The following is a 21,793-nucleotide window of genomic DNA, read 5'->3' as shown; positions in this document are numbered from 1 at the left end:
TCCATGGGGTTTCTCCAGGCAAGAATACTGAAGTGGGTTGCCATTTCCTTCTCCAATATCTTATGTAACACAATACACCTAAAACATTATCATGTAGACATGTAATACACCTAAAAAATTATTAATGAAATATTTTACATTTTTTTCTACTAAGTCCTCAATACCTGGCCTGTGTATTTTTTACTTAGGGTATACCTCATTGGGACTTGCCACTTTTCAAATGCTCCACCACCATGCAAGGCAATGGCTTTTACACTGGACAGGGCAGTTTTCGAGGATTAGACAGCACTAGATTGAAACTATGGAGGTCAGAAACTGCATTTCATTCTTATATTTGTAGAGCCTAGCAAAGTGCCTAGAATATAAGAAATGTTCAAAAAATGTTGGTCGGTTGGTTGGTTAGTCACAGTAACTAACATAACAGTCTGAGCTATAGTCACATGAAGCTATGTGCCTGTGGCTGTTACTGTGTCAGGGAAAGAGCCCCAGGGTTTTTTTTGTGGGGGGTGCAGAAATTTCTGGGGTGTTCAGAAATCTGCTAGGACAGTTAATAGGTGGTATTTAGAATTCTATTAAGAATAACTTTAAAGACATGAGGGAGGAGGAACTTACTTCAAAGGCTTTAAGACGAGAAATAGAGCAAGTTAGCAAAGACTGTTGCTAGGACAACCTTCTTAGGATTGAAAGAGGAGACTCAAACATTGTAGACTGAGGTTGGTATGGCTGTGATCTCTCCTTTTGTAACATACTCTCCTTTTGCCTGGCTCTAAGGGAGAACAGTTTTAAAATGGCTATTTAAAAGTGCAATTTGGAGCCACAGGGCTGTGTGGCACTAAAAGGGTTTAAGTGCAAAGAGAAGGAAAAAGGACCGCAAGTTGATTGGAAAAGGGCCACCTGAAGTGAAGCACAATCACAAGGATTCCTATTAAACTACTGGAATATGCAGTTCAAGAAGAACTTTTATCTCCCAGTTGCTGGTAGATTCCATTTATGGGAATCAAGATAGGGAACAAAGTAAGTTTTTCCTGGGGCTTCTCTGGTGGCACAGAAGGTAACCAATCTGCCTGCAATGCAAGAGATCTGGGTTTGATCCCTGTTTAGGGATGCCCTGGAGAAGTGAATGGCTACCCAGTCCAGTATTCTTGCCTGGAGAATCCCATTGACAGAGGACCCTGGTGGGCTACCATCCATGGGGTCTCAAAGAGTCCCACCAACGGAACGACTAGCATTTTCACTTTAGAATATCATTAGATCAAGCACCTTAAAATTGTTAAGAAAGTAATTATTGGGAACTAACGCGATTTTATTTTCTTAAGTCTTATTCTCAATTTACCATTGAAATATTTATAAAGGTATTAGCTGGTAATTTAAAAAGGCATTTGTACACAGAGAAAGGAAGGTGCTGGTGATGATCTTTAGTGACTGGTCTCAACTACTCTTCTCTCTTTTATTTCCTATCGGGTTCTCTAATCAGATCAGTGTGATTATTACTTCTATTCCATTTATTGCCACTTTGGTATTGAATACTGATTTCTCCAGCCTCATGTACCTTCCTTATGTTTTCTGTAGAGGAATAATTGGGTGAACAATAGGTTAATTCCACTCCCTTTGTCAAATGTGAAATTAATTTGCCCATTTTGTAAGATAATAAAGAAAAGATTCAAAAATCAAGGAGGTAGACATGAGTCACAAGGATTTTTCAAAGAATATTTTCTAACCTAATAGTAAGCCATCAACAGAAGTTGTCTGTACTTTTCCTCCATCCTTCGTGGTGAAGGTGGCTTTTTTAATCTGAAAGTTCTAATAGTGAGGAGAACCCTCTTCACCTCTCCTCCACCCAAAGTTCTCCTTCTCCCATCTAAGGAGAGGGAGATAGAGAGTCCTCCATGGTCAAATTATACAACCAAGGAATTGAATACTCTTTCTTTTCTGATCTAAATTTTTTTTCTCATATTCAAAATTTTGTTTTATTTTGTTTTTACTGTGCCACACAGCATGCAGGGATCTTAGTTCCTCAACCAGGGATCAAACCCATGCGCCCTACAGAGCAGCCACGGAGTTTTAACCATTGGACCACCAGGGAATTCCCAGGCCTAAATTTTTGACAGTGATACCCATTTGTGGTAGTCAAATGTTCCTGCCAAAATGAAAGGGAATAGAAAATCTAGAAATTTGGGAATTTGTAGGCTTGGAAAACAGATTGCTTTTCAGCCTGATGACATAAAATTTAGATACAAAGGCTGATAACAATCCTCTTTGCAAGGATTAAATCAGAGATGTGGCCATCACAACATTAACAAAACTCTTTACCATATTAAGGTGAAGTCAAGCAAATCTTTTTAGTTAGACCAAATGGCCTGGGGATGGTAGTGGGTGGAGTAGGAATATTAAGGATATGGTTCTCTCACTGGAGCTATCTGATAGTTAAGCCAGACAGAAATATATGGTGAGAAAGCCAAAAAATATAGAATCCCCCCCACCAAAAAAATATAGCTAGAACTAAACTGTGTTTGGCATTATTGGTGCTTTCAGTTAACTGTAATCAGAAAAGAAGCTGACTGGAGTAGGTGCCAGAAGAACTGCCATCATGGACAAAAAAAGATATTATAATTGTTGAAGATATAAAATCATACTTAGCCCCCAACCTTCTATCAGCAGGAAACAGGTTAAAAAAGTTACTCAGTCCCCAAGGAGGACATATTCTCCAACTCTCTTTTCAAATATAGCTGAGGAGCAAAATAGAAAAGGAAGGAAATTCCAGTGGGTGGAACTGCAGAAAGTCATGGACGGTGGAACCTTACCAAGGAGTAAACAGGAGCTAATATGGACCCGTCTCTGCAGTGTATCTCCTATTCATTCCCTTTTCAAATGAGAGTATTTTGTGTTGTATACTGCATCTGTTCCCCCATGGTCCCTTGGTTGTATAAGGGATAAATATTTTGTATTTTTAATTTATAGGCATGATGCTCAGATTTTTGTTCATCAAATATTCACTCCTCTCCACTCTTCTTTGTGTGGTAGTGTATTTCCATTCTTAACACTTTAAACATGACCTTACTTTGTGACTTGTAAACCTCTAACTTGCTTTGGCTAACAGAATGCAAATGTATGTAAAAGCTTCAAATATTGAGCATTTATTTGGTTTGTGCTCTCCTGTGCTTATAAACTGCCACTGAATGAGCATATTCCTTCGACCAAGAATACGTGAAGACACCTGGAGAAGAACTGAACCAAATCCAAGCAAAACCAGAAATGTTTGTTCTAAACTATTGAATTTAGGAGTGGTATATTACACATCACTATTGTATTAAGAGCTGACTAATACATTCATTCTTTGAATGAAGAGAAGCTATATCTGGATATGAAGTAAAGAAATAGCGACAATCTCAGATATGCAGATGATACCACTCTAATGGCAGAAAGCAAAGAGGAACTAAAGAGCCTCTTCATAAGGGTGAAAGAGGACAGTGAAAAAGGTCACTTAAAACTCAACATTAAAAAAACTAAGATCATGGCATCCAGTCTCATCACTTCTTGACAAATAAATGGGGAAAAAGTGGAAGCAGTGACAGATTTTCTTTTCTTGGGCTCCAAAATCACTGCGGATGGTGACTGCAGCCATGAAATTAAAAGATGCTTGTTCCTTGGAAGAAAAGCTATGACAAATCTAGACAGTGTATTAAAAAGCAGAGACATTACTTACAAAACAAAGGTCTGTCTAGTCAAAGCTATGGTTTTTCCAGTAGTCATGTATGGATGTGAGAGTTGGACATAAAGAAAGCTGAGCACCGAAGAACTGACGCTTTTGAACTGTGGTGTTGGAGAAGACTCTTGAGAGTCCCTTGGACTTCAAGGAGATCAAACCAGTCAATCCTAAAGGAAATCAACCCTGAATATTCATTGGAAAAACTGATGTTGAAGTTGAAGCGCCAATACTTTGGCACCTGTTGTGAAGAGCTGACTCATTCGAAAAGACCTTGATTCTGGGAAAGACTGAGGACAGGAGAAGGAGGTGGCAGGGGATGAGATGGTTGGAGGCATCACTGATTCAATGAACATGATCTTGGGGGAATTCTGGGAGATGGTGAAGGACAAGAAGGCCTGATGTGATGCAGTACATGGGATTGCAAAAAGTCAGACACAACTTAGTGACTGAACAACAAAAATGATGTTGAGAGACCACATATCATGCCATATGTAGAGTCTATCCTGACTTGAGCTTGCTACTCTAACTAGTGGAGACTTTCAGACCGTTAACTTGGGGAGGTTGTGAATGCACTTGGGGTTCAGGAAGAAGAGTGAATTAAATAGTTAATGACCATAAGGTATACAGCGGTTGTCTGTACCCCCTCCCCCAACTTGCAGGCACATAGTAGAATTGTATTTCCTGACCCCTTGTGATTTTGAAGAGTCAAATAACTAGTTCTGATAAATGAGTTGTGAGCAGAGTGACATGCATTGCTAATATGAAAACCTCCAGGGCTTTCAGGCTTTCTTTTCATTTTTGCACAGCAATTGGTATTCTAGATTATGGATGCTCTGTCAGCGAGGGGCCTGACTAAGAACATAGATGATGTAGACCAGAGCCCCACAAACACTCAACAGAAGTGTAGCGTTAGTGAGAAATACTAGTCTTTGCTGTTAAGCTCACAAGGGTGCTGTAGTGGGAGGTAAAATCTTTTCCATCTATTTTGGATTTGGATTTGCTGTCTGGATGTGGAATAGCTGGACTGATATTTTCCTAGCATTCATACTGAATTTTTTTACTGCCCATTCACATTCTACTTGTTCAATGCCCTTGTTCTGCTAGTTATTAAATAATTTGAGAGAATTCCCTAATGGTTCAGAGCTTAAAACTCAGTGCTTTCACTGAAGTAGCCTGGGGTTCAATCCCTGCTTGGGGAATTAAGATCCTGTAAGCTGCACTGCGTGGCCAAAAAATAAAAATTGAATATCATCCCCTTGGCTGGCCAAAAATAATGGAAGATGCCCAGTATAATGTTGCAATAAACATTTTGATTATGGAGAATATTTGTTTATTCATAAAAATTTTAATTCTTAGATTACATCACTGGTATGGACTCCCCAAAGAAAGTACATTATCTTACATTATCATTGTACTGTGTGTGCATGCCAAGTTGCTTCAGTTGTGTCTTACTCTTTGCGACACTATGGACTGTAGCCCACCAGGCTCCTCTGTCCATGGGATTTCCCAGGCAAGAATACTAGAATGGGTTGTCATTTCCTTCTGCAGGGGATCATCCCAACCCAGGATCATACCAGCACCTCCTGCAACTCCTGCATTGCAGGCAGATTCTTTACCGCTGAGCCACCGGGGAAGCTCCTGTCATTGTACTAAGTAAGGTAAATATTTGCTTGAACCAGGAAATACCTTATGAGTCAACTCATGCTTATTTATTAAGACTAAAATATACCCGCCAAGACTCACTTGCCTCACTGTGCCCACCAATCCACAGTTACTCTGTGATAAACGATGCCCAGTCCTCAACAATTCCCCACCTTGTAAGATCTGCTTTGAAAGTCTCCCAGACTAGGCAGTAAAGCTCTAAAACCAGTTCCGTTCAGTCAATCAGTCACGTCCGACCCTTTGCCACCCCACGGACTGCAGCACCCTAGGTGTCAGTGTCCATCACCAGCCCCTGAGCTGCTCAAACTCATGTCCATCCAGCCGGTGATGCCATCCAACCATCTCATCCTGTGTCAGTCCCTTCTCCACCTGCCTTCAATCTTTTCCAGCATCAGTGCTGGGAAATGAGTCAGTTCTTCACTTCAGGTGGCCAAAATATTGGAGTTTCAACTTCAGCATCAGTCCTTCCAATGAATATTCAGGGTTGATTTCCTTTAGGATTGACTGGTTTGATCTCCCTGCAGTCCAAGGGACTCTCAAGTGTCTTCACCAACACCACAGTACAAAAGCATCAGTTCTTTGGTGCTAGGCTTTCTTTATGGTCCAACTCTCACATCCATACATGACTATTGGAAAAAACCATAGCTTTGACTAGACAGAACTTTGTTGGCAAAGGAATGTCTCTGCTTTTAAATATGCTGTCTAGGTTGGTTGTAACTTTCCTTCCAAGGAGTAAGCATCTTTAAATTTCATGGCTGCAGTCACCATCTGCAGTGATTTTGGAGCCCCCCAAAATAGAGTCAATCACTGTTTCCATTGTTTTCCCATCTATTTGCCATGAAGCGATGGGACTGGATGCCATGATCTTGGTTTTTTGAATGCTGAGTTTTAAGCCAACTTTTTCACTCTCCTCTCTCATTTTCATCAAGTGGCTCTTTAGTTTCTCTTTGCTTTCTGCCATAAGGATGGTGTCATCTTCATATCTGAGACTATTGATATTTCTCCAAGCAATCTTGATTCCAGCTTGTGCTTCACCCACAGTGGCATTTTGCATAATGTCCTCTGCATGTAAGTTAAATAAATAATGTGAAAATATACAGCCTTGACATCCTCCTTTCCCTATTTGGAACCAGTCTGTTGTTCCATGTCCAGTTCTAACTGTTGCTTCCTGACCTGCATACAGATTTCTCAAAAGGCAAGTAAGGTGGTTTGGTATTCCCATTTCTTACAGAATTTTCCAGAGTGTATTGTGATCCACACTGTCAAAGGCTTTGATGTAGTCAGTAAAGTGGAAATGGATGTTTTTCTGGAACCCTCTTGCTTTTTTGATGATCCAACGCATGTTGGCAATTTGATCTCTGGTTCCTCTGCCTTTTCTAAATACACTTTGAACATCTGGAAGTTCTTGGTTCACGTACTGTTGAAACCTAGCTTGGAGAATTTTGAGCATTACTTTGCCAGCATGTGAAATGAGTGCTATTGTGTGGTAACCCAAACTTTCTTTGGCATTGCCTTTCTTTGAGATTGGAATGAAAACTGACCTTTTCCAGCCCTTTGGCCACTGCTGAGTTTTCCAAATTTGCTGGCATATTGAGTGCAGCATTTTCACAGCATCATCTTTTAGGATTTGAAATAGCTCAACTGGAATTCCATCACCTCCACTAGCTTTGTTTGTAGTGATGCTTCCTAAGGCCCACTTGACTTCGCATTGCAGGATGTCTGGCTCTAGGCGAGTGATCACACCAACCTGGTTATCTGCGTTATTAAATTTTTTTTCTTTAGTTCCTCTGTGTATTCTTGCCACCTCTTTGTAATATTGTCTGCTTATGTTAGGTCCATATCATTTCTGTCATTTATTGTGCCCATTTTTTGCATGAAATGTTCCCTTGGTATCTCTAATTCTCTTGAAGAGATCTCTAGTATTTCCCATTCTATTGTTTTCCTCTATTTCTTTGCATTGGTCACTGAGGAAGGCTGTCTTATCTCTCCTTGCTATTCTTGGGAACTCTGCATTCAGATGGGTGTATCTTTCCTTTTCTCCTTTGCCTTTCACGTCTCTTCTTTTCTCAGATATTTGTAAGGTCTCCTCAGACAACCGTTTTTGCCTTTTTGCATTTCTTTTTCTTGGAGATGGTTTTGATCACTGCCTCCTGTACAATGTTACAAACCTCTGTCCATAGTTCTTCAGGCACTCTGTCTATCAGATCTAATCCCTTGAATCTATTTGTCACTTCCACTGTATAATCGCAAGGGATTTGATTTAGGTTATATCTGAATGGTCTAGAGATTTCCCCTACTCACTTTAATTTATATCTGAATTTCATGATCTGAGCCACGGTCAGTTCCTAGTCTTGATTTTGCTGACTGTATAGAGCTTCTCAATCTTCATCTGCAAAGAATATAATTAATCTGAAATCGGTGTTGACCATCTGGTGATGTCCATGTGGAAAGTCGTCTCTTGTGTTGTTGGAAGAGGGTGTTTGCTGTGACCAGTATGTTCTCTTGTTAACCTGTTAACCTTTGCCCTGCTTCATTTTGTACTCCAAGGTCAAACTTGCCAGTTACTCCTGGTATCTCTTGACTACCTACTTTTGCATTCCAGTCCCCTATGATGAAAAGAATATCTTTTTTGGGTGTTAGTTCTAGAAGGTCTTGTAGGTCATCAGAGAATCTTTTAACTTCAGCTTTTTTGGCATTAGTGGTTACGGCATAGATTTGGATTACTGTGATATTGAATGGTTTGCCTTGGAAATGAACAGAGATCATTCTGTCATTTTTGAGATTGCACACAAGTATTGAATTTTGGACTCTTTTGTTGACTATGATGGCTACTCCATTTCTTCTAGGGGATTCTTGCCCTCAGTAGTAGATATAATGGTCATCTGCATTAAATTTGCCCTTTCAGTCCATTTTAGTTCACTGATTCCTAAAATGTCGATGTTCACTCTTGTGATATCCTGTTTGACCACTTCCAATTCACCAGTTTGCCAAATAGATGGGGAAACAATGGACACAGTTGCAGACTTTGTTTTCTTGGGCTCCAAAATCACTGCAGATGGTGACTGCAGCCATGAAATTAAAAGACGCTTGCTCCTTGGAAGAAAAGTTATGACCAACCTAGACAGCATATTAAAAAGCAGAGACAGTACTTTGCTGACAAAGGTCCATCTAGCCAAAGCTGTGGTTTTTCCAGTAGTCATGTATGGATATGAGAGTTGGACCATAAAGAAAGCTGAGCACTGAAGAACTGATGCTTTTGAACTGTGGTGTTGGAGAAGACTGTTGAGAGTCCCTTGGACTGCAAGGAGATCCAACTAGTCAATCCTAAAGGAAATCAGTCCTAAATATTCATTGGAAGGACTGATGTTGAAGCTGAAGCTCCAATACTTTGGCCACCTGATGCAAAGAACTGACTCACTGGAAAAGACCCTAATGCCAGGGAAGATTGAAGGCAGGAGGAGAAGGGGATGACAGAGGATGAGATGGTTGGATGGCATAACCACCTCTATAAACATGAGTTTGAACATGCTCCTGGAGATAGTGATGGACAGGGAAGCCTGGCATGCTGCAGTCCATGGGGTCACAAAGAGTCAGACACAACTGAGCAACTGAACTACTGAATTTACCTTGACTCATGGACCTAACATTCCAGATTCCTATGCAATAGTGTTCTTTACAGCATCGGACTTTGCTTCCATCACCAGTCACATCTGCAGCTGGGTGCTGTTTTTGCTTTGGCTCAGCCTCTTCATTCTTTCCTGAGCTATTTCTCTGCTGTTCTCCAGTACAATATTGGGCACCTACTGACCCGGGGAGTTCATCTTTCAGTGTCTTATCTTTCTGCCTTTTCCTACTGTTCATGGGGTTCTCAAGGCTAGAATATTGAAGTGGTTTGCCATTCCCTTCTCCAGTGGCCACATTTTGTCAGGAGGTTTTTTTTAAAGGAGTCAACTCTGAATATTGCTTTCTTAAATGTGAAGCTTCACAAAGGTGATAGTAGCCCTTTATCATTGCTAGCACTAATTATTATCGAGGTAGGAAATCTTTGCTTATTTGAGGTGGGGTGTTAAGTTAATTTTGAACTTAGATTACTCATAAGTTTGACCATATTTCAGGTTTTAAGTATTCCTTCTATTAAGTAATGCATGTGGTTATACTTGTTGTTTTAGCCACTGAGTTGTGTCCAACTCTTTGAGACCCCACAAACTGTATCCCACCAGTCTCCTTCATCCATGGGATTTCCCAAGCAAGTATACTGGAGTGGACTGCCATCTCCTTCTCTAGGAGATATTTCCTACCCAGGTACTGAACCCCTGTCTCTTGCATTGGCAGGCAGATTCTTTACCACTGAGCCACCAGGGAAGCCCAACACATGTCGCGTAAGCCCTAAAATTAAGGTGCAGTATAATGTACTGCTTTGAAATCTAGTGAAATTGAGAGGGCTTTCAATGGCCTATCTGCAAGTTCCCTACCTGGCTCTGTTCTTAGAACTAGTTGTCTTTGCCAAACAACCTTCCTTTTCAAAAGGACTGGGGACAGTCGCTGCTTATCCCTGAGCAGTGGGCTTCAGTTCCCAGCATATAATTGGAATTATTCAAACAAACCAGTTGCATCCTTCCACAGGAATTGTGGGCACTACACCCTCATGATCCTACAAGCCTGCTTACTACAGCATTGGTTGTTCACCCTGTTCCCAAGTACCGGCCTTGTGTGGCCTTGCCTGATATGTCCTCCTTTCCAGGCTATTATACACACTAGTAAACTGCTATTGATCTCACCTGTCTGGTGTCAAGTGTTGTATCTTCAGCCAGCCTGTTAATCCTAAGGCAGGAATCCCTTCTTCACCAACCAGAAGAGGAGGTGGATGACTAAAGAAATTAGACAAATATGTGCCTGCAAAGTGTGAAGCAGTATGTCAGTTGGTGAGGCCACCAGAGTGAACAAAACAGATTTACTCTGCCCTCACCAAGCTTACAGTTTTGTGAGGGAGACAGACATTACACAAATAGCCACATGATAATATTATAATTGTTGTTGTTCAGTCACTCAGTCGTGTCTGACTCTTTTTGACCCCATGGACTGCAGCATGCCAGCCCTCTCTGTTCTTCACTATCTCTTGGAGTTTGTTCAAACTCATGTCCATTGAGTCGGTGATGCCATACAACCATCTCATCTCATCACTCTTTTTCATTCTGATTTTTTTGTTGTTAGTTTTACTTTTAGAGTTCTTCCCTGTCAGAAATTTGGAGGCTATTCATGTTTGCACATAATTTTTTTTAAAGAAATACATGCACATATGTTACATGCCCATGCAAAAAATGTCAACAGTGCAAGAGAATATAGAATGAAAAGTAGATCTCCTCTCCAAAACAAACCTCCACGATCCATAGGTCTATGTTCTTTTAAAATGTTTTATGCACATACCCACATATAGCCTTTACAGTCTTCTGTCCCTTGTTTCTCTTACTTAAAGATATTTATCAGAACTTTTTAGATTAGTGTGTGTATTTGTAGCCCATTTTTAAAAAATAGCTGCAGAATTTTCCACTGAGCATCTTAGGATAACAAACTCCACCTCTTGTTTACTGTGTTACATATAATGTTGCAATGAACAATATGTTTCTGTGTACATATGCAAAAGTTTCAATGGTTAAGTTTTCAGAATTTGAATTCTTGGGTCAAGGTAATTGTTTATTAGGAACTTTCTATATATTAAGAAAATTAGTATTTTGTCAAATATTTTATAACTATTTTTTCTCAGTTTGTGATTTAAGTTTTTGTTTAGACCATACAGAAAATTTAAATGTTTATGTAGCCCAATTTGTCAATCTTTCCCTTTATGGTTTCTGTATTTTGTTCAGACATATACCAAGATTAATTATGTTTTTTTCCTACTACTTTTAAGATTTAATCTTTACATTAAAATTTTTGATTTATGTGAAGTTTAATTTGGCAAAAAGAATGAGCTAGGGAGCCAAGTTAATTTTTTTCCAGATGGCTTCTCAGTGGCCCAACACCATCCATTACAAATCAATTTTTTTCTTTACTATTTTGGTATGCTGTCTTTATCTTATATTAAATTCCCATTTACCTTTAAATTTAGTTCTATAGTTTATACTTTGTTCTAGTGATCTGTTTGTTTATTCATGCATCAGGACCAAATCTCTTAAATTACTATACTTTATATGACATTCTATACATTTATTTTTATTCCATCTGAAATTGATTTTGGTATATGATGTTATATGAGAATGTAAATGTCAAATAAAGTTGCTCTATAGACAGAAAGAAAACAGAAGTTGAAGAAAATGGAGATGGTAGGTATAAGATCTCTCATGGCTTTATGGATAATTATTTCATGAAAGGTGGAAAAAGAGAAAGGATAGTTTACAACTATGGTACTTTTGTCATTTTATTACTAAAAATATGCTATGATATTTAATATTATTAACAGTATAATAGATAAATGTTGTTGTTAGTATATGACCCTTTTGATCATTATTTTCTGTCCCTATAGTTCTTTGAAATTGTTAAATTTTGCTATCTGAATAAATTGTTGAAGGCCCTATTCTGTTATTACACTTCCCTACCCTTCTCCCTTTATACTTTTTTTCTTTCCTGTTTTTACAATTCTTTTTTAAAGATTTAAATACAAAATAATATGTTTGAATTTTGCCACAGGACTCCAGAGAGGAGCAGTACCATGATGTGACAAATATCTGGAGCAGAGCCCAGCATTTTCCTGCAACAGATTAGACTTGCCTATAATTATAAGCATTAGCTTCCTTTTGGTGAATTACAAAGTGAACCACATCTCTGAATAAGACAGAAGTTTTAAACACTGGTAGAGTTTAAAAGTAAAACTACAAAAGAAAATGACATTTAGGTCACCTCCTCCTGTATGTTTCTCCCAGAAATAGAGCTTAATTTCACAAGGAACACAACAATTTTGGGTGGATTTCAGCTACAATTTTGTGGCAGACACAGTTCATGACAGCTTCTACCACAGAGACTTGAAAACCCAAATACTGCCTTCCTTAATCTTACTTGTAGCCAGCTGTGGTTGATGTGACACATTGACTGTTGGTGAATACTGGGAAATTTTTTTCTTTTCTATGAAAGAGACAGCTACAGATCCAAAGTTTGTGCCTACCAACTTTCATATTGTTGCTGTTCAGTTGCTCTGTCATGTCCGACTCTTTGCAACCCCATGGACTGCAGCACACCAGGCTTTCCTGACCTTCGTTATCTCCCGGAGCTTGCTCAAACTCATGTCCATTGAGTTGGTGACGCCATCTAATCCTCTCATCCTCTGTCATCCCCTTCTCCTCCTGTCTTTAATCTTCCCCAACATCAGGGTCTTTTCCAATAAGTCATCTCTTCACATCAGGTGCCAAAGTATTGGAGCTTCAGCTTCAGCATCAGTCCTTCTAGTGAATATTCAGAACTAATTTCCTTTAGGATTCACTGGTTGGATCTCCTTGCTGTCCAAGGGACTCTCAAGAGTCTTCTCCAACACCACAGTTCAAAAGCATCAGTTCTTTTGCACTCAGACTTCTTTATGGTCCAACTCTCACATCAATGCATGACTACTGGAAAAGCCATCACTTTGACTAGATGAATGTTTGTTGGCAAAGTAATATCTCTGCTTTTTAATACACTGTCTAAGTTTGTCATAGCTTTTCTTCCAAGGAGCAACCTTTCCCAGCATTCATATGCTTAAACCTAATCCCCAATGTGATGATATGAGAAGATGGGGCTTTTGTGAGGTGATTAGGTCATGAGGATGGAGGCCTCATGAATGGCATTACTGCCCCTATAAAAGAGGGCCCAGAGAGCACCCTTGTCCCTTCTGTCTTGTGAGGATACAGTGAACAGACAGTCATATATGAACCAGGAAGTGGGTACTCAGACACTGAATCTGCCAATGCCATAACCTTGGACTTCCCAGTCTCTAGAACAGTGAGAAATAAATATCTGTGGTTAAAGTCACTCAATCAGTGCATGGTATTTTTGTTACATCAGGCTGAGCAAACTAAGAGAGAACACATGTGGTTGACACCATCTTTTCTACCCTCTTTTTCTCTTGAAAGCAGACTTGATGTCCAGAGTTCTGAAAACTATTATTTAACCATGAGTTATATTACAAGAAAGTCTCAGAGCCTTACCCTGAACTTTGATGCCAGTACTCCATATCTCCAAATTTCTTGCTGTGATGAAACAAAAACCCTTTTGTGAGTCAGTGCTGTTGTTAAGTCGATAACTCATGCCTGACTCTTTTGCAACTGCATGGACTAACTCATGCCTGACTCTTTTGCAACTGCATGGACTGTAGCCCGCCAGGATCCTCTGTCCATGGGATTTCCCAGGCAAGAATACTGAAATGGGTTGTCATTTCCATCTCCAGGTGTTCTTTCCAACCCAGGGATTGAATCTCTGTCTCCTGCATTGGCAGCTGGATTCCTTACCGCTGAGCCATTTGGGAAGCCCAGTTAACTGTTCTGTAATGTGCTGCCAATGGACTGCAAGGAGATGTAATCAGTCAATCCTAAAGGAAATCAATCCTGAATATTCGTTGGAAGGACGGATGCTGAAGCTGAAGCTCCAATACTTTGGCCACCTGTTGCAAAGAGCCAGCTCATTGGAAAAGACCCTGATGCTTGGAAAGACTGAAGGCAAAAATAGAAGGGGGCAGCAGAGGATGAGATGGTTAGATAGCATCACTGATTCAAGGACATGAATTTGAGTAAATTCCGGGAGATAGTGGAGGATAGAGGAGCCTAATGGACTTTAGGGCACATCATTGCAAAGAGTCTGACACAACTTAGCCACTGAACAATAACAATGAGAACAACAAATGTGCAGCCAAGAACGGTAGACGAAAAAGTCTAATAACATATCAAATGAAGCAAGAATTTAAAGACTACAGTCAAGTAATAAACTTGCTGTAGGGAGAAGCCAATTCTGACTCCATGTTGGAAACTATTGCTTTGAGTTGCTTTTCATGGCTTTTTTTTTTATTACAGTCATACATAATGGCCTGCCTCAGAGGACCCTGCCCCTCTGCCTGCCTGTTAAACTAAAGAGCCTTTGTTCAGCTCATGAAGAGATAATCTGACCCTGCCTTCGTGCTAAGTTACTTCAGTCATGTCTGACTGTGCAACCCTATGAACTGTAGCCAGACAGGCTCTTCTGTCCATTGGATTCTCCAGGCAAGAATACTAAGAATACTGGAGTGAGTTCTCATTTCCTTCTCAATGGGATCTTCCTGACCTAAGGATCAAACCCATGTCTCTACGTCCCTTGCATTGGTTCTTTACCACTCACACCACCTAGGAAGCTTACAGCCCACAGATGAATGGCTTTAAAAAAAAAAAAGGAGATTAGTATAACCTTTCCAAAGGCTGGCCATTCCTAGAGCTGTTTTGCAAGACTGAAGACCCTTTTACTTCCTCACTGCCTCTCCCTTTCTATTCTCCCTTTTGACTTTAGTTCCTCATTGCTTCTCTTTCTCTGACTCTATAAAAGAACCTGGCATCCAGACCCTGACAAGATGGTTATTTTGAGACATTAGTCTGTCATCTTCTCGATCAGCCAGCTTTCCAAATAAAGTTGTATTCCTTGCCTCACCACTTCATCTCTCAGGTTCATTGGCTTGTCATGCAGCAAGCAGAGCAAGCTTGGACTTGGTAACAAACCGACTTCTTGCCTACATAAATCAATGACTTTTTTCAATAAAGATTTTTTTTTTCAACCGATATTCACAGGAGTTGAGGTTCTATGAGAATAAAAACAAAGTGTCACTAGATTTTATTTGAAGATTTAAATATGAAAATCCTACTCACAGGCTGTAGGTGATAATATTCTCTTTGAATTATTGAAGGTAAACATTAAGAGAATTCACAGAGCTGATGCTGAGCAGGATGCCATGGGGCTCCTGGGCACAAAGCCTTTCTGTGCGCCTCCTTTCTTTGATTATAGTAAACAGCCTTCACTCAGCCTCCATGACCTTCCCTGAGTTGCAGTGGGCAGATTCAAGCAGTTGTTAATTTGGGATGAGAGAGGATGCAAGACCAAGGAGAAACAAACAGTCAAGAGCAGCCTTGGGGCATGGTCCTATTTCCCCATCAAAGGATACACACAGCAATATCTTTGGGCTATTTTGCAGATACTGAAACTCCTTCCAGGTGGGAGAAGTTAATGAGGGTATTCTGCCCACAAGCATGTAGACCCCAGACCAGTTGGACCAGAGGGCTGATGATGCTGACTCCTACTTACGTCACCACCAACCCATCAGAAGAATGTCCACAAGCTGATTATGCCCTCTTTGAACAATTTCTTTAAAACTTCCCACTACCTTCTCCAAGTTGGCACACCTGGTTTTGAGGGCATTAGCCCGCTGTGGCCCCCATTGCCTGGCAAAGTAATAAAGCTATCCTTTTTTACTTCACCTATAACTCTGTCTCTGAGACTTGATTCAGTACTGGTGTACAGAGAAGCTGAGCATTCAGCATCAGAGCTAGAAAACATTTCAAGAAACACTCTGTTCTTGACACTCATTTTCTGTCTGATGGAGAATGAAATAAAATTTCTTTCTTTTTTTAAAACTAAAGCTTACAAAGTTCTTCATCCCCAAATTGTAACAGACATTTGTCTGTTTTATTATTTATTATTATTACTAATTTATTTATTGTTTGGCTGTGCTGGGTCTTTGCTGCTTTGTGAGAGCTTTCTCTTCATTGTGGTGCATGGGCTTTTCATTGTGGTTGTTTCTCTTGTGGAGCACTGGCTCTGGGCACTCAGGCTCAGTAGTTGTGGCACATGGGTTTTGTTGCTCCACAGCATGTGGAATCTTCCCAGACCAGAGCTTGAACCCATGTCCCCTGCATTACTCCAGTATTCTTGCCTGGGAAATCCCAGGGACAGAAGAGCCTGGCAAGCTTCAGTCCATGGGTTTGCAAAAGAGTGGGACATGATTTAGTGACTAAACAACAATAAAACCATCTTAGCCACTGTACCTTTGTCTTTAGCTTTCAGAAGTTAACATGTATCTTGGTGTGGATTTCCTTTTTTGAGAATTTGCTCAGTTTCTTTCATCTGTAGTTGTATGTCTTTTCTCAATCTGTGATGTTTTCAGCCACTATTATTTCTTTGAATTTTTCAGCCATTCTCCTCACCTCCCCACCCCTATTCTTTCACTTCCTTTGAGAATCCAATGATTAGATCTTTTGTTACTGTCCCACAAGTCCACAAGGCTCTAATTTTTATTTGTCCCAGGAAACTTTGTAATTGCACATAAGAGCATTTTTTGGTGATAGCTGCTTTAAAATCTTTGTCAGATAATTCCAGTATCTGTTTCATCTCAGAATTGGCCGTTGAATGTCTTTTCTCATCCAATTTGTGATTTTCCTGATTCTTGGTATGATGGGTGATTTTCTATTGTATCCTAAGCATTTTGGATATTGTTAGGAGAATCTGAACCCTATTTAATCATATTTTAGTAGGCAATTAAGATGTAGCTCTTAGCTTACTTTCATGGGCTGGGGTTCCAAGGACAATTTAATTTTTCTAGCTCTTGAAGTGCTGCTATGTTCTCCTAAGTTCACTTGGGGCTGCCTTAACCCTTCTCTGGTCCTGGTATTACCAGGTGGGTGGGGGAGGCATAAGCAGAACCCCAGGAAGGAGAGCAGTCCCTGGGCTGCCCAATGCTGGCAGGATCTTTGATTCCATTTGTTTGACTTAGTATGAATAGAATGCTAGATTTCTAGTTAAAAAAAAAAAAATAGACATGCAACAAGCAACAAAGGCTTACTGTATAGCACAGGGAACTGCAGTCAACATCTTATAATAACCCATAATGAAAAATAATCTGAGAAATAATATATGTGTATATGTATAACTGAATCACCTTCCTATGCACCTGAAACACTGTAAATTGACTATACTTCAATAAAATATATACATTAAGAAAAAAAAGTAACTGGAAGTGGCAGTTTAGAATTTCAGTTTATACAGTATCTTCAACAAAGAACAACAACAATAAAAAATAATAACAGGCCTTCCCTGGTGGTCCAGTGGGTAAAAATTCAGCTTTCAATGCAAAGGACACCGGTTAGATCCCTGGTCCGGGAAGATACCACATGCCATGGGGCAACTGAGCCCACGTGCCCACAACTAATGAGCCCACGTTCCGGAGCCTGCGAGCCACAATTACTGGAGCCCGAGTGCCTAGAGGCTGTGATCTGCAACAAGAGAAGCCACCACAATGAGAAGCCCTTGCACCACAAATAGAGAGTAACCTCCGCTCACAGCAACTAGATAGAGAAAGCCGGCTCACAGCAACAAAGACCCAGTCCTGCCAAAAATAAATAAATAAATAGTACTTAAATAATAACCAGTTTTAATTAAATAATTACAAGGAATAACCAGTTTTAATTAAAGAATAACAAACTTAAATAATAACAAGGACAAAGGAAAGCAGTTCAGGCTTCCAAAGGCCACAGACTGGGAAGGTAAATATATGGGAGGGAACTAATGGCGGAAAGGTTGTTTGGGGATTTTTCTGTTGCCATCTCTGGGCTGATTTGAGTCTGTCTTTAAGAAGAGGAAAATTTAAATTTTGCGTTTAGGCAGACAAGGGGAAACGTTTTCTGCCTTTCTTGATTCTTAGTTGCCTTCATCTTAAAAAACAAAATTCAGCTGAGTAAATTTGAAGTTCCAGTTGGTTGTATTATGCAGTTCATGAACTGGGCAGCATGCCATGTAGCAACTAGAAAGGTACAAAATTGAAGGCTTTGATAGGCAGAAGGGTGGGGTGGGGGAGCTATTAGCAAGGAAGAGAAGATTATTTTTGGCCGGGATGTCTTCTTTTGGTGGGATGCAGACTGCCTCTTCTTCTACCTCTAAGATGGAGAGGGCCATGTGACAGTTGCCCTTGCTGGGGCTGACAAGAAAATTTCATACTAGTTGATTAAGACGCCATTTCTAATGAAGGTAGAAACTGCAATTAGGTCAGGTCCTAAATGTAGATTTGGTATCATGGGCTTTAGCACAAGTGACGCCATTTTGGACCTGTGGTTTTTCTTTCACAAATTCAAAACAATATTTATGTCATTGAGGCATATTTTGGGGTAACATTCTGGTTTCCTTCAGGTGGAAAAAGTTGGGAAACACCAGGACTGGATTGCCTTATGCAGGAAGTGGGGGCTGGGAAATGCCAGGCCTCCTCTGTCCTGTCTCCCCTGACAGCCCATCTGCTGCCAGTGAGTTTGGAGTCATGGGTGGGGCTCTCTGTTAGGTGTTTGCTGGGCTTCCCTTTCCTGGTCCTTGGGCCAGAGGCAGCTTTTCTCAGGATTTCATTTTGGTCTGTCCTGCTTTCCCACATCCAGTTCAAGATACTTGGGAGGAAAAAAGTTGAACCCAGGGAACTCACGGCTTGTTGTTCCTCAATTCCCGAAGTCCTTAGCCAGTTTGCCTTCTCTTTTCTATTTTTCAGAGTCCTATTATGGTTGTTTATTTTTATGGTTGTAGTTAGAAGAGACAAGAAGAGCTTCCCTGGTAGCTCAGTAGTCAAGAACCCACCGGCAAAGCAGGAGGCGTGGGAGACTCGGGTTTGATCCCTAGGCTGGGCAGGTCCCCTGGAGGAGGGCATGGCAACTCATCCCACTATTCTTGCCTGAAAAATCTTGGACAGAGGAGCCTGGTGGACTAGGATTCATGGGGTCAAGAAGAGGCAGAAACAACCGAAGTGACTGAGAACACACGCACACATAGAGGAGAGGAGCAGAGAAATGTGTGTAGAGGAAAAAATCTGCCATCCAGGTTAATTTAGACTGGTTATTTTTAAGGTCCCAGGGACTTGGGAAGAACCTCTGAACTTCCCCTTAACTGCCTAACAGAATGTAGACAGGACGTGTTGCAGGAAGGGAGCATCACCATACTCAAACAGCATGAACTAAGTGTGGAGACAGGAAGGAGCCTAGCAAAGTCCCTCTGTCTCTTCAAGGCCCAGGAAACATTTGTTGATCCAATCTTTGTTCTTCCATCTCCCTATGAAGTGCCTTCCTCCCCTTGGGAAGTCCCAAACCACTACCTCTATAATCCTCTTGTCTTCAGCTAAAGCTGGTATTTATGTGAGGGCTTCAACAATTTTGGTAAGGTACCCAGTTTTCCTGGGTCTCTCCCATGTACATATGTTGTTTTGTTTTTCTCCTGTTAATCTGTCTCACAGCAATTTAACTTTTAGACCAGCCCAGAGACCCTAGAAGGGTAAAGAGAAAATTTTCCTTTCTGACAAATGGAGGCAGAAACGAGTCTCTGGGAATTACTCCAAATAGTCAACATATAAAATTAGGTGCATGACAAAGCTAGTGGAGGTGATGGAATTCCAGCTGAGCTATTTCTAATCCTAAAAGATGATGCTGTGAAAGTGCTGCACTCAATATGCCAGCAAATTTGGAAAACTCAGCAGTGGCCACAGGACCGGAAAAGGTCAGTTTTCATTCCAATCCCAAAGAAAAGCAATGTCAAAGATTTCTCAAACTACCACACAATTGCACTCATCTCACACAATAGCAAAGTAATGCTCAAAATTCTCCAAGCCAGGCTTCAACAGTATGTGAATCATGAACTTTCAGATGTTCAAGCTGGATATGGAAAAGGGAGAGGAACCAGAGATCAAATTGCCAACATCCGTTGGATCACTGAAAAAGCAAGAGAGTTCCAGAAAAATATCTACTTTTGCTTTATTGACTATGCCAAAGCCTTTGACTGTGTGGACCACAACAAGCTATGGAAAATTCTTAAAGAGATGGGAATATCAGACCACCTGACCTGCCTCTTGAGAAATCTGTATGCAGGTCAGGAAGCAACAGTTAGAACTGGACATGGAACAACAGACTGGTTCCGAATAGGAAAAGGAGTCCGTCAAGGCTGTATACTGTCACCCTGCTTATTTAACTTCTATGCAGAGTACATCATGAGAAACGCTGGGCTAGAGGAAGCACAAGCTGGAGTTAAGATTGCCGGGAGAAATATCAATAACCTCAGATATGCAGATGACATCACCCTTATGGCAGAAAGTGAAGAGGAACTAAAGAGCCTCTTGATGCAAGTGAAAGAGGAGAGTGAAAAAGTTGGCTTAAAGCTCAACATTCAGGAAACTAAGATCATGGCCTCTGGTCCCATCACTTCATGGCAAATAAATACTGAAACAGTGGAAACTGTGACAGACTTTATTTTTGGGGGCTCCAAAATTACTGCAGATGGTGTCTGCAGCCATGAAACTAAAAGACGCTTACTCCTTGGAAAGAAAGTTATGACCAAACCTAGACAGCATATTAAAAAGTAGAGACAGTACTTTGCCAACAAAGGTCCATCTAGTCAAAACCATGGTTTTTCTAGTAGTCATGTATGGATGTAAAGAAAGCATAGTGCTGAAGAATTGATGCTTTTGAAATGGGGTGTTGGAGAAGACTGTTGAGAGTCCCTTGGACTGCAAGGATATCCAACTAGTCAATCCTAAAGGAAATCAATCCTGAATATTCATTGGAAGGACTGATGTTGAAGCTGAAACTCCAATCCTTTGGCCACTTGATGTGAAGAACTGACTCATTTGAAAAGACCCTGATGCCGGGAAAGATTGAAGGCAGGAGGAGAAGGGGATGACAGAGGATGAGATGGTTGAATGGCATTACTGACTCAATGGGCATGAATTTGAGTAAACTCTGGGAATTGGTGATGGACAGGGAGGCCTGGTGTGCTGCAGTCCATGGGTTTGCAAAGAGTCGGACATGACTGAGTGACTGAACTGGACTGAGATAATTCTCATTAATACCTAGCCAAAGCTATGAATAATTAAAAAACCAATTTTTGATCAATTATGCAGAAAAGATCAAATTGTTTTCCTCTTCTCTTTATAAAAATATAAAATATGAAGAGGCAATCGATACGTATATAGCCATGTATTTTGAAGATATGCTGCTGTCTGGAAAATCTGGGAATGAGAAATCATTTTATTTTTGAATCTACCAAGTCCCGAATTTTTTATATTTCCTCTCAGTTTTCTTAAAAACAGAGACTTCCCTTTTAAGCTGCACTCTTTCTACCTGTTATAGGCAGGCACTGACAACTTCCTCCAGGCTCTCAGCTCTCACATAATAGTCTCCTCAAGGTCCTTCAAGGAGATCAAACCAGTCAATCCTAAAGGTAATCAACCCTGAATATTCATTGGAAGGACTGATGCTGAAACTGAAGTTCCAATACTTCGGCCACCTGATGCGAAGAGCCAACTCATTGGAAAAGACCCTGATGCTAGTTCGATGGTTGGATGGCATCAGTGGCTCAATGGACATGAGTTTGGGCAAACTCAGGGAAACGGTGAAGGACAAGGAAGCCTAGCATGCTGCAGTCCATGGGGTCACAAAG

At 40.6% G+C, this 21,793-nt stretch overlaps 1 protein-coding gene across 10 annotated transcripts in view; it reads right to left on the bottom strand.

Annotated features, from left to right (window-relative positions):
• TRIM24 (tripartite motif containing 24) overlaps positions 1–21,793 on the bottom strand; it is a 351,893-nt gene that overhangs the window by 187,341 nt on the left and 142,759 nt on the right. For 3 of the 10 annotated variants that reach the window (XM_081533092.1, XM_081533100.1, XM_081533094.1), the window contains exon 3: positions 10,147–10,261. The exons of the other annotated variants lie outside the window; for them this stretch is intronic. The gene's annotated coding sequence lies outside the window, so the exon portion shown is untranslated. The remainder of the gene's footprint in view (positions 1–10,146; positions 10,262–21,793) is intronic. 10 annotated transcript variants of the gene reach the window in all.

Source organism: Giraffa tippelskirchi, chromosome 10 (assembly GCF_054371585.1).
Source record: "Giraffa tippelskirchi isolate mGirTip1 chromosome 10, T2T-mGirTip1v1.2.pri, whole genome shotgun sequence".
In the NCBI taxonomy this organism is placed as follows: Eukaryota; Metazoa; Chordata; class Mammalia; order Artiodactyla; family Giraffidae; genus Giraffa; species Giraffa tippelskirchi.
This window is presented reverse-complemented; position numbering and strand designations above follow the sequence as displayed.